General features: G+C 42.6%; 1 long non-coding RNA gene across 1 annotated transcript; it reads left to right on the top strand.

The window, feature by feature from the left end:
• The first annotated feature begins 6178 nt into the window (after nucleotides 1-6178).
• LOC309499663 lies at nucleotides 6179-16143 on the top strand. Its single transcript, XR_014206311.1, has 3 exons — nucleotides 6179-6352; nucleotides 13082-13151; nucleotides 13347-16143. It is a non-coding gene; the product is annotated as an uncharacterized lncRNA (long non-coding RNA).
• Nucleotides 16144-17168: the final 1025 nt, after the last annotated feature.

The raw sequence follows: 17168 nt of genomic DNA, 5'->3' as shown, positions 1-17168 counted from the left end.
TTAAATGTATTTAAAATACAGTTATTTTTATTTATTTATTTTTAATACTACAAATACATTTACATATTTATGTACTTAATATAAATACCCTGCAATTGCACTTTTAGTATACTAAATTGGCATACTTAAAGTCTGCTAAATTGGAACAACTACCGGTAATTTTGTACTTAATGCACTTTAGTTATCCAGAAATAGTGCTGAGGTCCAACTAAAGATATACTTAAGCATATTTGATTGTGCTAAAGTGGAACTATTGCAAGTATACTTTAGGTACACTTTAAATATCTTGCATTTCAAAACAGAGAGGGTGAAGGTTCTGGAAAGTGTAGCAACGACCAAACTGCACTCGCTGACAGACTGTGAATGGCAGGAGGAAACACACACCTGTAGGTGTGTGTGCTGAGGTTTGACGGTGCATGCAATGGCAGTCCTAAAGGCCAATGTTAAAGTGTTGAATGGCTATAGGTAGCCTTTGTAGTGAGACTAAGAGAGCTCTCATTAGTTAAGCCTGTAGGGAATAAGGCGGAATTTGCTGTTAAAGGCAGGGTAGGTGATTTGTTCCAGACATACTGTATCTTTTTTTTGTTATGCTGGTTGAAAGTCTCTTTGCATCCTGATAGCAATCACTGGACTAAATGTATTGTCAGTGGAAGGCGTACGACCATAAATTATTCGTCCAATCAATGCATTCGGTCTGAATGCAATGATACGATGTCAATGTACGCCTACCAGTGTGTCAATGTATGTATTTCCATTCCTTCACATACCTGCTCACACACACATCACACGTCATCAGAGCGTTTCATGCTGTGCAGAGTTACACATACGTCAGTCACCGAGCGCCATAAACAAACAGCAGCCGCCTTATACGGTTCCTCCTGAACCAAAACAACCAGCTCATGCTGTACACACCATATCTACTGTAATTTGGAAGAGATGGAAAACTGTGACGTTACTCTCGGAGCGGTTCGTGACTCGAATTTATGCGTTTCAATACCAACACTCAACGCTGAAATGAATCTGCAGCTGTCAGGTGGTACAGGACAGTGCTATTTAAGTTCTTTATGTTTATTGTAATGTTATGGGCTTGGAGACATAAGGTAGTTTAACGCCGTCTCTCATCTCGTGACGCTTTGCAGACTCTGCTGTGTGCGTTCATGTGTTTTGAAGGAGGCGTGGCTTTAGAGACGCTATGAAGAGAGGGTGGGATCTTATGCTTTCAAAGCTAGCTCGCTATTGCTAGCCTCTCTGAAATTGCCTACCCTACCTTTAATTGCATTTAGCCAGCCAACCAGATTGGAGCTTTAAGTTTAGAGAAAGCTCTTGCCACCTTTGTGTGCAATTTGCATCAGATAGTCCATGAGCATGATGACTCGACTAGATAAAGCTTGAAATCAATAAAACAGGGAAACAGAGAAAGTTTATAAAGAAGTAGAATTGGAGGACAATGGAAGGCGAACTTCAGTTCATTATAAGTAGCAATGCATTCACCACAGCAGACTGTGACACAGTAGCTCTTAGAACAATGTGTGTGTGTGTGTGTGTGTGTGTGTGTGTGTGTGCTTTATAATTAATCAAAGTGCTGTCTCAGTGCTTAATAACAATAAATACTATGACACGGAACACTGATCATAGATTGTATTTAAATGCTTTTGAGGCAGAAAATATTTCACTTTATGAAGATCACTTTTATGTTATTATACTGTGCATTATTGATACAATGCAATTCGTAATATCACTCTGCAATTCGGAATCCAGCTGTATTCAGGGTTTTTTCTTGCATCTGAATCAAGAAATGATTTCCACAGCGAAGAAGATGAAGCCCACATGTATTACGTGATCATCATGGACCATTGGCTGTTTGAAGGGGTTTAACAGTCGCCCCAACGTTTTCCATAAAGTTTTGGGGGGTCTGACTCCCATACGGTACTAATTAAGGCTTGAAAAATCACCACCCACCCCTGCCACCCAACAGAGGTTTGGAGGTCTACAAAATTCTGTATACAAAAACAGTTATAATTGTACATAATGCATGAGGAATATTTCAACTGTGTTTTCAAACAACCTTTCAGTAATCACAAAAGTTCAATTGAAAAATGGTAAATGGTAAAATGGTAAAAAATATGGTGCATTCATAATTTCTTTATTCATTATATATATTTTATTTTGCAGTTTGCAACAATAGAAAGTGGGTAAAAAAAAAATCTATAAATCTACAATTCTTTGTGTTTTCTATTTAATTGTATTAAATATCTGTTTTCTTTGTTAGCCTACTAATTAAATGTTTCATAATTTATTTATGAAATAATTAAGATTGTCCACATAAACATGAGCAATATTTATTTTTCCATATTATTATTATTATTGGGCTCACTCCACTGGCTCACATGCCACCAGAATCAGATTTATAAAAATTCAGAAATGAAAGTTCGGTCACCTGACATTCGCTTCATAACTATATCATTACAAAAAAATAAGCACATTTTCCATTCTATTATTAATATTATTAGTTTTTTATTATGATCATTTTTGTGCACATTTTCTTTTCACCTTGTGGTTCAGGTGTTCTGTACATTTGCGAACATCGAAATTGTGTTTGCCTTGATCTATAATCATAGTAGATTCTCTAGCGTTTTATCTTCAGATAAGTATCCGATGATACATTGATGACAAACAATAAATACTTAATTATGCAATTAGACATAAGTGTTTTACAAAACCTGTCTTGTATCTTTTTAAGTGCAATTTCTCTTTAAGATTGTTGACATTTGCACAATTGTTAAGATAAGAGCGAATTATTAACAATTACTCCTTAAAGTATAGAGATAGAAATGTCTTGAAAAAGCCTAGAACAACACCTTTGTAAATTTTTTACATGGTATGTGTTATTTACACATGAATAACTGGGCACTGTATAAGGAAGGCACACACACTTACAGTTGGCAGGAGCCCAGTTTCCTATTGTTTGTGATTTCCTGGTTTGGTCTATCGAGATTGATTGGCTGCAGATGTGAGCAGATCTACAGTCTTCATTGTAATCACACACACACACACACACACACACACACACACACACACACACACACACACACACACACACACACACACACACACACACACACACACACACACACACACACACACACACACACACACACACATTGGATAATCCTTACAGGCAAACAAATACTTACGTATTTTTACACACAAATAATTAAATTTCTCATTACTGAAATCTCCAGCACTTCTCTTCTCAGCAAAATCCCAAATAATCCTCTCACTTTTCACCTCTCTCTCTTTGTCATTTCACTGTCTCCGTTACGCTTTACTAATACTGCAGCAAAGGCATTTACGATGGAAGGAAAAAAATGACAAATGTTTTTGAAACAAAAAAGCTTGTTGAATTGCACTAATAAAAAAAATAAAAATGCATATATGCTTGCATTTTAATGCCTTGTATTTTTAGGGCTTGCATTTTTATGGGCTGAAATTTAACATGGTTGTATATTTAAGCAGTGAAAATTTCAATTCAAAACATTTCAACATTTTCATTATTAAAATTCAATAATCCATAATCACCATTCAGATCTCACTTCCAAAATATTAATTCTATTTAAAAACACAACCTATAATATTCGACAGGCAATATTCGGTCCATTTTATTTCGCTTCCACAAATTCAGTGGTTCAAATTCGATAGAAAATTCAACATTTCATTACCGATTCATAATCTCCATCTGTCAGTCGACCTCACCATCAGGGGGTGCAAGCGGCTTCTCCTGAATCAGTTTCTGGTTCAAACATATGGCTGAATTAAACCAGTATTTCCACTTGCCATCATGTGGCGTTTACTAAAGTAAAGTTGAGCGAGTGGATAAGGTATTCTGAGCTGCGGTGAGTGAGTGGAGGCGGGGCTCATTTGCATATTCATGGTTCCGCGTATACTAAATGAAGTAAGGGTGTAGAGTTACATTCAAGCTATTTTAAGGCATGAAGACTTTTTTTTTTCACAGGAAAAAAAACATGTCATTTTGGAGATCAAAGATGAGTTAAGGGATAAAATTACTGACTACAAGGGGACTTTAAGAGTGCTTCTTTGACCCACTTAAAGGAACACACTTTTAGCTTTATTCACCATATCCCCCGGAGTTAAATAAGTCCATACATACCCTTCTCATCTCATGCGTGCCGTAACTCTGTCTGACGCACCCACCGCTAGCCTAGCTTAGCACAAAGACTGGAGGTAAACGGCTCCAGCTAGCATACTGCTCCCAATAAGTGACAAAATAACGCCAACATTTTCCTATTTACATGTTCACAAAGTCACATGAGACACAGCTATCTTCTAACCGTATACATACTGGGAACTATGATGAGAAGGGTATGGACTTATCTAACTCTGGGGGATACGGTGAATAAGCTAAAGTCCCAAAAAGTCGGCGTGTTTCTTTAAGTAATACCTAAGTACATCTTTATATGTAAATTCATAGTTACTTCTATTGTCTTTGAAATATGGTGCTGCTGAAAGTACTGTCAAGCATTCACGGTAAAATGCCGTAAAAAGGTCATTTCTATTGAAACTTGTATGAAATGTATTTGCCATGTACTCTCTTAAGTACACTTAGCCTTTCGTTTTACTATTAATATATTATCTGCAAGCAGTTTTTTTTAAAACATGCGTTTAAGATTTAAAGTACACCAAAAGTTCACATTCAATACAGTTAATCACATTTCTTTTTCATAAGGCCACACAGAAATAAGTTAATTTTGCTTTGATGTTGCCAATGAGGTAACATTTGAATTCCTTAAACGTACTTTTATCACTAGAAGAAATTTTAATAACCCATTAAACATGAAAGTATTATGTAATCATTTAAGACTTTTCTCCATATATATAGAACCTTTTTGGCATAAAGGGTTCTTTAAAATTGAGTCAAGAACCCTAGAGTTCTATATAGAACCCCATCCAACCTTTTTTTCTAAGAGTGTAATGCACACACACAAAAGCAAAAAATATCCTTTTTTCCTAAAATGTTTATGTTTTGAATTCTCAAAATCACATCCACAATCTCTTTGTTCTCCCGTTATCATGATGTTCCTTCATCATTCGCTGAAGTCCAAGGCCAGCGGACCACCCGCTGTGAGCAATGGCCATTAAAATCTGTGTAATGAGAGTGAGATGGGCTGTTATCCATAAACACTGGGCTGATGTGTGTGAGGCTGGAGCTGTAATCTGGTTGTGGGATCATATCTGTTCCTTTCTTAAATTTATGTAAAAAATTAAATGGTTTAAATGAGTGTGTCTAGATTTAATGAGGCTTACTGGTATTTTTGTAAGGAAAGTGGATAATCTAAACCCATTTAGATCTTTGGAGTGAGAGAGAGAGATTTCATTAAATGATTTTTGTGTGTTGACATAGGCCTATATCATATACAGCCTCGTCACTTTTATTTTATGTTTACACACCAACCTTACCAGTACCACAAAAGGAGTGGTGCTGCACAATGGCACAGGATGACCTCCTAAAATAAAATTATGAAAGAAATGAAGCTCTAGCATAAGTTCTGCCGGGAAGACTCAATTGTTACGTCACTTATTACTTTCTCATCTATCCAATCATATTCCTATACTTGTATACTCCATCCTCCCCACCACCACCAAGATGGGTATTTCTCTCCATCCCCCCTAACACCACCAGGATGGTCTCTTCCCTCCATCCACCCCACCACCACCAGGATGGTCCCTTCCTATACCTTGCAGGGGGTCGGTTGCGCCCCCGCCTTCATCTTCAGGCGGGATATGCAGATCCGGACCCTCGGATTGCAAGCAACGGACGGGGCCTATACGCCAAAGAACTTGATTGCTTGTTGGGCTGTTAATAAATGTTAATTGTTATAGTATTTATTCTCCCGAGTCTTTCTGGTAGAACTAAAAGCCTCAAAACACCCATTTTGATTTCATGGTTTCTATAATGTTTAGGTTTAGGAGAGAGAGGAGCAATGGGAGCAGGACACACATATTCGAGCCTGCGTCCCGTATGAGCACACGAACACACCCACTGTGCAAAATCTCCATTCGTTTATTTTTTAAATGATTGACTAAAAAAACATGACATTCTTGGCCTCCTACATAGATGTCACTTCCAGAGGAGCATGAGGCGGGTTAATGTTTCCTTTCAGTCTCAGATCAGGAAATGTTCTTATTGTACCTTCACAGAACCTCATTTGCAATTTTGTTTACAATTTAAGGACAACGGAGGAAGTTTACGCATTTTTGTAAGCGAGTAACACGACGCCCAGCAGTGCGTGTTCAGGGTTTATGAGCAAACACACACACCAGCTCAGTCTGACAGGTAATCTATAGTTAGACACAGTCTACAGTTGCTGTCACAAACACACTGCTGTGTGTGTGTGTGTGTGTGTGTGTGTGTGTGTGTGTGTGTGTGTGTGTGTGTGTGTGTGTGTGTGTGTGTGTGTTCAACGACCCCAGTTCCACATCAATAGCAAAAGCTCTCAATTTGGGTACATCTTAAACATCTCCTCTCAATTTTATTTCGATCTTACTCTACGCAGGGAACACGGGTTCAATTATCGGATGTAATTTGCTGTAAAAACAACAAGAGGCTGAGGGGATGAGGAGAAGTATAATAGGTGGAGGGATGGGTAGAGATGAGCGAAATGAAAGTCTCTCCCTCAGAGCTCTCAGAGCTGGGTTTGAGGCTTGTGTTTTTGATGGAGATGTGACTGTAATTTTTAATTTAGAAATTCTTTACACTGTAGAAGAGTTGAGTGAAGAATAGCAGTGTATTATAGTTCTTGGTGTGTGTGTGTGTGTGTGTGTGTGTGTGTGTGTGTGTGTGTGTGTGTGTGTGCTATAGGTTTTGCATAAGAGTATTTATACTCCACTTTAAAATGTATAATGTATGAATGTAATGTTTTCAGACATATAATTGCATGTTAATTGCAATTGAATGAAAATGCATTGTAGTTTAAACATTAAATGCAATTAGTTGAACTAAAGATTGATATTTTGACCCACATAAGATTACATCTTCATCTTCCATAATTACTTCTATTATCTACAATATACTTTAATGTAATTTCTATTGAAACGTGTATGCTTGTATGTATATTTAAATCATTTATAATTACACATTGTAATGATGACGCTGCAATTAAGTGCATTAAATATATTAACTTCAAGTGTAATATTAAATAACACAAGTTTAAATTATATTATACGGGTAAAATTATAATCAAGTACTTTACATGTATGTTAGTCAATACGTCAAAATAAGTGTACTTCTATAAAGCACCACAAAATATTATTAAAACATAATAATTTTTTTACAATTATTTAAAATCTACTTTAAAGTAAAACTTTTAATGTGACATTATTACAAAAATGCACGTTTGTTTAGAAAAAAAGAAAAAGAAAAAAGTCACGAGAAACACTATTAAAGTGCCCTATAATTTCATTAATATTAGGCTATATTATCTGCAAGTACAGTTTCAGAATTGAAGTACACTCAAGTTCACATTCACGATAATTTAAAATGAAGCACACTTGTTTTTCACAAGGGCACATATACAGCCAAAAAAACGCCTCGGTTACGACTGTAACCTCGGTTCCCTGAAGAGGGAACGAGCGTTGCGTCGAAATTGACGCTATGGGAACGCTTTGCGTGATGACGTCTTGAAGCACATGTAAAATCAGTCCAATGGTGTGGCGGAACGTCAGAGGCGGGTGACGTCACGTACCAGGAAGCTATAAAAGCCGGCCCGAAACAGAAAACGAAAGCTTCGTAAAGTCTGAAGTCGCGCTGACAGGCATGAAGGAGATATGGCAAGGCGACGCAACGCTCGTTCCCTCTTCAGGGAACCGAGGTTACAGTCGTAACCGAGGCGTTCCCTTTCAAGGGAACTCGCGTTGCGTCGAAATTGACGCTATGGGAACGTCTATACCAACGCCTCCATAGCTACAAATGTCTGTCCTGTGTGTAATCATGTGAGCAGCACTAAGAAGACAAAACCTGAGACCCTGGAGTAGAGTCTAGGTCTAAAGAGTAGAACCTGACGAAGGTGTGCGGTAAGGACCAGCCTGCCGCATCACAAACGTCCTGTAAAGATACTCCTGATATAAGGGCCTTAGAGGCCGCCATACTCCTAGTAGAGTGCGACCGGACAGCCCAAGGAGAAGGCTGCCCAGCCGCCTCATAAGCAAGTGAGATAGCCTCAACCACCCACTTGCTCATCCTTTGCTTAGACACTGGACCTCCCTTGTTAGGGGAGCAATTGTCACTTTTACGCCACAGGGCAGCTCTGTGGACATACGCGTCTAACGCCCGAACAGGGCAAAGCAAATTATTCGCCTCCTGGTCCGATTTCGAAAGGGAGGAGGACCTCCAAGTGCCACGAGGGAAACGAGATACCAAAGGGGTCTTTCCCCACAGACATTCCACCCAAAGGACTGTGGTAAGCACCTACGGCCGCCACATAAACCTTTAAAGTGGACGGGGTCAGACCTGCAGTGAGCCGGTCCTGCAGGAACTCCAGAACTGTACCAATTGGGCAGTTGACTGGATCCAACTGACGGTCACTACACAAAGAGGTGAATACTCTCCAGTTCAGGGCATAAAGTTTCCTCGTGGAGGGAGCTCTGGACTGTAGAATGGTCTCAACAACCTCAGTTGAGAGACCTGACTCTATGAGCTGGGCCCCCTCAGAGGCCAGCCCACAGGTTCCACAGTTCTGGTCGGGGGTGAAAAATCGAGCCCCCTGCTTGGGACAGAAGGTCCCTCCTGACGGGTAGCTCCAGAGGAGGCCCGTCGAGGAGGGACACAAGATCGGGAAACCATACTCTGCCCGGCCAGCGCGGGGCTATAAGAAGCAGGCAAACCCGGTCCCTGCGAACTCTTTCCAGAACTCCCGGGAGCAGAGCAACTGGGGGAAAGGCGTACAGACGTAGCCTCGGCCACGTCTGTACCATAGCATCCAGTCCCAGAGGAGCTGGATGCGTGAGGGAGAACCAAAGTGGACAGTGAGACGTCTCTCGAGACGCAAACAGATCCACTTATAATTTCCATATCAGCTCCACCACCTCGGGGGTGGAGCCACCATTCCCCGGGCCTCGGCCCCTGTCTCGACAGAGTGTCTGCTCCTATATTCTGGACCCCGGGGATGTAGGCTGCCTTGAGTGACAGCAACTTCCCCTGGGACCACAAGAGGATATGGCGTGCCAGCGCAAACCCCCTTGATATAGGCGACTACCGACGTGTTGTCCGTATGTACTACACATGGTGTCCCCTGAGACCTGTGATAAAGCTCCTCAGAGCCCGGAAGACAGCTAACATCTCTAGGCTATAGAATGCCAGGAACGATGATGGTCTTCCCACAGACCTTGAGATGAGCGACCCTCAGGATCGCTCCCCAACCCGTGAGGGAAGCATCCGTCGTTAGCAGTTTGCGACGACAAGGAGCTCCCAGCACTGGGCCCTGGGACAGGAACCAAGGTTTCTTCCACATAACCAAGGCACGTAGGCATCACCGCGTGACCTTGATTGTGCGAAATGGGTTGCCCCTCAGGGAAAAACCCTCTGGTCCTGAGCCACCACTGCAGGGGCCTCATGTGCAGCAGTCCAAAAGGTATCCCGTTGGAAGCTGCTGCCATGAGACCCAACAGTCTCTGGAACTGTTTGACAGTGAGTAGCTGGCCTAGCTTTACACTTCTCACAGCTGCCAGGATGGAATCGAAGCGTGGCGATGACAGGCGCGCCTGCATCGACACTGAATCCCAAACCACGCCTAAAAAAGTGGTCCTCTAAAATGGAGAAAGCACACTCTTCTTGGCGTTCAGCCGTAACCCCAACTCTTTCATATGGGCGAGAACAACATCTCGATGTTGAACCGCCATCTAATGCGACTGAGCTAAAATCAACTAATCGTCGATGTAGTTCGTGATGCGAATACCCCGGAGGCGCAGAGGCGCCAGAGCTGCATCCACGCATTTGGTGAAAGTGCGGGGTGATAAAGCCAGGCCGAATGGAAGAACTCGATATTGGTATGCTTTGCCCCCGAAAGCAAACCTCAGGAACTTCCAATGACACGGACGGATGGAAATATGCGTCCTTGAGGTCTATCGTGACAAACCAGTCCTCGGACTAATCTGTGGCACGATTGTCTCAATGTTAACATTTTGAACTTGAGCTGCATGACAACTCGAAGATCTAAAATGGGACGCAATCCCCCGTCCTACTTTGGAACTATGAACTACCGGCTGTAAAACCCGGTTTCCCTGTTGGAGGGAGGTACATATTCTATGGCCCCTTTCTCTAACAGAGTGTTTTCTTCCTGTTCCATAACCAGAACCTGCTCGGGGCCCACCACTGTGGGCAGGACCCCCATAAACCGCGGTGGGCGTTACTAGAATTGTATCTAATACCCTTTTTCCACGGTCTGCAGGACCCAACGAGAAACATTTGACAGTAGCTTTCACGCTGTCAAAGATTCTACTAGAGGTACCAGCCTCTCGAGACTGGTTTCTGGATTTTGTTGCTGTTGAGTAGTCGGTTCGTCGCCCTGTAACGGCGCACCGGCAGGGAACGACCAAACAGACTGCTCTCGCACCCTCCTCAGAGGGGGCGGGCATCCCGAGGCCACTACGTTTCCGGGTGGACCTTGAGATATGTGCTCGCCGGAGACCGCTGCGCCCTGTAACACCGGAGGCGGCAGGGTTGGCAGAACGGTCCCCTGAGGGCACCGAAGAGAGACGGGCACCGTGAAAAGAGGTGTTAACCGCTCTGCTTCGGGGGGACTACCCTCATTTGTCCTGAGCCCTCAGACATCAGGACTTTTTCCCCAGCAGCCTTCTTGGCGGTAATAACGGTCCGCAGATCCGTTTTACCCCTCGAAGACTGCTGGGTTTGAGAGCGCCCTCCGTGTCCCCGAGATTTTTGTGGGGGAGCACGGGAGGAAACGCTCTGTTTCTGAGTGGCGCGGTGCTCAGCGCTCTTTTTAGAGGAGTGAGGCTGCTCCCGCTCAGCAGCCTCATAGAAAGAACGGCGGGGGAGAAGTTTCTGAAGTGCAGCTGCCTGTTTTGAAGCTTCTTGTGACTTCGCTACAGCACTATTAACTGCGTCTCCAAATAACCCTTGCGTGGATACTGGTGCATCTAAAAGAACATGTTTTTCTTTGTCCTTTATGTCACTTAAGTTGAGCCACAGATGCCTCTCAGTGGCCACCAGGGCTGCCATAGAGCGGCCGATGGATTTAGCCGTCTCCTTGGTGGCCCTGAGAGACAAATCTGTGGCTCTACGCAGTTCAGACACCGTATCAGCACTAATACCCCCGCCCTCCTCATAATCACCCAATAACTCAGCCTGGTAAGCCTGCATTATGGACATTGTATGTAAACACGCTGCAGCTTGACCGGCGGCGGCATAAGCTTTATGAACCAGGGAAGATGTAACTTTTACTGGCTTGGATGGAAGTGCAGGAGCCTTCAGAGAAGATGCCGTTGCTGGAGAGAGATAGCTCGCGAGCGTCTCTTCCACCTTCGGCATCTCCTCATAACCATGCTCTTTATAATTGTGAATGGATGAATAGTGTGATGTTTGTGCAGTATACACTCGATATGACACTGGTTTCCCCCACGATCTCGACACCTCGGTGTGGAGATCGGGGAAAAACGGAAGGCTTCTGCGCTGAGGCTGTGCACTAGATGGCAGGAAACGTTCGTCGAGCTTGCTTTTCGAACGAGCGCCCTGCCTATCTTCTGGCCACTCAATAGATAATCGCTTGACAGCTCTAGTGATAACATCAAGCAATTCTTCAAACGCATGAGACTGAGGTGGCGAATCCTCAGACTCAGCGTCAATACTAACAACGTCCAACTCCTCAGAGCTGGACAATTGCAGTATTGGTGCCTCCATCGGGGGGGAATAAACCGCAACGCGTGCTTCCACACCCTGATGAGAGGCACTGGATCTATCAGAAGGAGGCTGAGATAAGGCAGAGCCCGTCTCAACATCCACTGATAGATCCATTTGCGAACCCCAGGTCTGTGATTGCCGCCGTGCCTCGGCAGCGGCGGGACCAGAGCCCTGGGGAACGCGATCGGGATTGAACCGAGCCAAGCGGGATCGGAGCGTACGCAATGGAAGCGCGTCGCAATGCACACAGTCACCACCCTCGAGTGCTGACTGGGCATGCTCCTCTCCCAAACAAACAACACAAAGAGTGTGAGTATCACCTCCCGTTAAATAACGCGGGCAGGGATGGACACACACTCTAAACTGCTGCTTGCTCGCCATACTGAATATATATATATATGATATAGACAGACAACACCAAATATACTGACAGATTTCACACAGAGCGCAACTGAAGACTCAGAAAGCTTTCGTTTTCTGTTTCGGGCCGGCTTTTATAGCTTCCTGGTACGTGACGTCACCCGCCACACCATTGGACTGATTTTACATGTGCTTCAAGACGTCATCACGCAAAGCGTTCACATAGCGTCAATTTCGACGCAACGCGAGTTCCCTTGAAAGGGAACTTGGCAGTGTGGACTTCAGAAGCAAAGCATATGACCAAATATGACATTTGTTTGCTTTCGTGAATTCATCGCTGGACAACCGTGTTCACGAGACAGCCACTTTTGTTGCAACTGAAGATAATAAACATTGAGAGGAATTCTCTTTTAAATCTGTCATGTTAAAACAAGATAAACAAATCTATTATGGATGAATGTTTTTGGATCACTAGGTTCATTTATGGTTTATTGTTTGTGTAATCGCCCTCACCACTTTCATTAGAAGCTTCAAGCAATCAGGCTCCATTACATTAACTCCCATCAGATGCGAAGCAACCGCAGATATCTTTTTATATCTATCTGGGGGAAGTCCGGACCAACCACAGATGTTGTTTGTACAACTGAGATACGGGGTTTGTGATAGTACGCCACAGCTATGCAAGAATGCAATGCATTGGCAAAATGTTGGCCAAATGCGTACTTTCCTAGAGTTTGTTTCTGCCCCAGACTAATTCATTAATTTGTCAATTGCTCTTTTTTTTCTGTATAGTTTGTTCTTTCTGTCTGAGGATGTAAAGGAGGAAAAAACAAACAAGCTTTCACCACAGGCTCAAGACACGGTGAGCGAACATTCGACTAAACACACACACACACATTAACCAGACACACTCTTCCTCTTCCTTCCCTCTTTTGAGTGTGTCCATTTCCTGAACTCTGTCCTCGACCTTTTCACAGACTCTTCAAACTGCCTCAGAGGAATGTGTTTTCTCATATTTGGTTTGAAGTTCTCTGTTTCCCCTTTCACCCTCCGACAGAGAGCATGGAGGTGCCGGGAAAGAAATCACACACACGCGCACAGTAAAATTGGACATGGGTTCCCTATGGAGAAGCCCAACATTTTTATTTTCGGATGTGTCAGTCGGCTGTGAGAAGCTGCTGAGATGGAGGACGACTCCTGCAGGCCCTGTGATATCGAGGGTCGTGTGGACGCGTGACCTTTCTCTACTGCGTGTGCAAACATTTCAATGCAACATTTCATAGATCTGAGCCGGAGACAACTGTCAGCCCTTTGTGTTCGGTGAATAATATTAGCACCATTTTTTGCTCGTAATGCCGCTGGGATTTTGAGTTTCAATTTAAGCGTGCGCAGCATTCATCTTTAATAAACTGCTATCTGGATGTCAGCATGCTGTTTTAATCAAGTGTGTTAAATGAATTGATATTTGTGTGGTGACCTGGTGACTCACTGGGTTGCACAACAATCACAGGCCTTTTGTTCTAAAGGATATTTCAGACAGCTGGAGTCCTCTGTGTTTATGCATTGTTTGTTCGCATTTACATTTTATTCTTTTAGCGAATGCTTTTATGCAAAGCCACTTGCAAATGAGGCAAGCAATTTATCTTACAGGACCCGACAACGTTAGCGGATACTGCATTGCTGCATTTCAAGAGAACAGCACAGAACTGGAGAATAGTGTAATCGCAGATAAAGATAACATTTGTGAACTTGTAATTGGACAAGACACAGTGAACTCAAAAGGTTCATTCACATCCCAGCATGCACTGAAAGGTCAGTGGCAATCAGAGCTTCTTCTACATGGATAATCTTTCTCAAATTTGCCTCAAATGTTATGTTAAAGAAAATAAATACCAGGTCAATTGCATTCAGGAATTGCAAAACTCCAAAAACGTAACAATACGTACAATATACTGCAAGTTTCCAGATGAAATGAACCAGTAAAACACCAACAACTTTTGTTGCTTTGCACACAAATTATGGTTATGGGGGCAAATGATCAATCAGTACGGACTTATGTTCAATACCATGTTATAAACACTTTTACCATAGTGCACAAGTGTGAATGAATACATTTTGAAGTAAACATCTCATAATCAGCTCCAAATGTTTGGCTTTTGTAAAGGCGAAACTCTGTTCGAAACTCATTTCGCTTTCATAATCTGACATACTTCAAAGGAAAAAATTCAAGGTGTGACTTTAATTGGATCCATCTGAAACTGATGGGATCATGCCAGAATGGGTGGCTTGAAAAAAAAAAATTTGGGATTTGTGAAATCATATTAAAAACAGGAATGGGGGATCAAGTTATTATATTTTAAGAAAAGATGACATTACAAACATTTATGATAAGCAAACGGGGTCGATTTTGAGTTCATGTTGAATATCAGTGTGTTTTCAGATGCCGTGTCTGAGAGAAAGGACAGATGTCTATGGGAGCTGTAGATTACTGATATTTCTCCATGCCAATGATATATGAGTGTTTTCCTCTATTGATCTCCTTGTCCATCCATCCATCCTTTAATAATTCCATGCTAATGCTCAATGAGGATTATGGCACAAAGCTTGCAATACAGTATCTTTTATACGCTGAACTCAAATTCTCTCTATATTTCAGTGGCAGTTAAAATAATGTACTATAAAAATCTGACATGCGCACTACATTTCAAGTCTTTATTTTATTAGTTTTTACTTTATTTGTATGTTGTTGTGTCCAGAAACGTTGCCTTGAAAAGTTATGCCAGGTCATTTGCTGTCCAAAGCGAGGGAGCAGTTTATGTTAAAAGCTTCAAGAAATGTCATAAGCATATTGTTTCATTGGCTAGGCTGACATGTCAGGTGCTTTGGCCAGTTGTTGTGTGCTTTTTAATGCATTTCAGAGATGTTTTAATGTTGTATACTCTTGTGGGAGAAGAACATTTGGGCAGGAAGTGAAAAAGCATTATTTCTAATGATAAAATACAGAATTTTTTTTTTTTTATATATATATCCAATATACTTATTTTCAGTGAATAGCTTGTCTGCTGCTGTGATTTCAGAAGAAATGTACATGAGTCGACTGCTTTTATGATACTTTATGGTGTTTTTTTTAAATACGGGGTGAGTAAACAATGACAGAATAAGTTCAAACTCACGGTTTTGGGAATAACTTCAATTTTATTGCTTACTTACCAACACACACCCACATGCCATACCTGCAGCCTCTGATCACAGAAATATTCTTCTGCTGTGTTTGTAGGGTTCGTAAAGAGTGTGTGTTTAATGAGCCGTGAAGTGCTTATCTGACATCAGACATGAGGCTGGAGAAAGCACCGCACACAGCGTCTGTCCTCCAGAGAGGAGAAATATGTGGATGCATCAAATTTCAAGACTTCTTTCGAGATTTCAAGATTTCTTCATAATGTCAGAAAGTAAGATTCATGATCATGTCCCAACCAATGAGATAAACAGGATAAGTCCGTAAAAAAAGGTTCTTTATCGGCTTTGATGGTTCCATGAAGAAACTTTAACATTCATAGAACCTTTCCACAGCAAAAAAAGGTTCTTTAGATTTTTTTTTTAAATGTTCTTCACACTGGGAAAAAAAAAATATTATTTAATATTATCAGCTGCAGTGCCCTTGAAAGCCACCCACAACAGACTATTGTCATTCCCTCACAAACTACATCTCCCATAATTCTCTGCCTGGACTCATTAGCACTCATTGTTTTCACCTGTGTCTCATCTTCTTGTTTGCTCACCCTATATAAGCCTGGTTCTTTCTGTCATTCCCTGCGAAGTCTTGTTTAGTGTCACACTGCAATTCCAAGCATTCTCCTGGTCCAAATGATCTCAGTCGGAAAAGGGTGGCTTGCTCGCTTCAGGTTGGTGGAGAGTTCCTGCCTCAAGTGGAGGAGTTCAAGTATCTTGGGGTCTTGTTCACGAGTGAGGGAAGGATGGAACGGGAGATTGACAGGCGGATCGGTGCAGCTTCTGCAGTAATGCGGTCCCTGTACCGGTCTGTCGTGGTGAAGAAGGAGCTGAGCCGCAAGGCGAAGCTCTCGATTTACTAGTCAATCTACGTTCCTACTCTCACCTATGGTCATGAGCTGTGGGTCATGACCGAAAGGACAAGATCCCGGATACAAGCGGCCGAAATGAGCTTTCTCCGTAGGGTGGCTGGGCGATCCCTTAGAGATAGGGTGAGAAGCTCAGTCACTCGGGAGGAGCTCAGAGTAGAGCCGCTGCTCCTCCACATCGAGAGGGGTCAGTTGAGGTGGCTCGGGCATCTTTTCCGGATGCCTCCTGGACGCCTTCCCGGGAAGGTGTTCCGGGCATGTCCCACCGGGAGGAGACCCCGGGGAAGACCTAGGACACGCTGGAGAGACTATGTCTCCCGGCTGGCCTGGGAACGCCTCGGTGTCCCCCCGGAAGAGCTGGAGGAAGTGTCTAGGGAGAGGGAAGTCTGGGCATCCCTGCTTAGACTGCTGCCCCCGCGACCCGGCCCCGGATAAGCGGTAGAAGATGGATGGATGGATGGGTTTTCGATCTTCTTGCTGTGATGGGAAGTTCGGATCATTTTACTGGCTCTCTTGTTCGATCTCGTTCATCAAAATGAACGAATCTTTTTTCGAGTCATTTCGTTCATTTAAGGGGCTTTAAATGTTATAATTTTAACAGGCAAATTCCTCAAACATCCACCTACACAATCTTGATCATATTCTGAATTAACAAATCATTATAATGCAGTCCAAAATAATTTAGAGGGAACATAAATAATTACTTTACCTTCCAAGTCTTTCATTCATTTGTCACGTGACAGACGCAATGAACACCCTTTGACCCTGTTATTGTTTGGACT

The sequence above is a fragment of the Leuciscus leuciscus genome (assembly GCF_965113295.1).
Source record: "Leuciscus leuciscus genome assembly, chromosome: 5".
Lineage (NCBI taxonomy): Eukaryota > Metazoa > Chordata > Actinopteri > Cypriniformes > Leuciscidae > Leuciscus > Leuciscus leuciscus.
The sequence above is the reverse complement of the archived record's forward strand: the minus strand, read 5'-3'. Positions and strand labels throughout refer to the sequence as shown.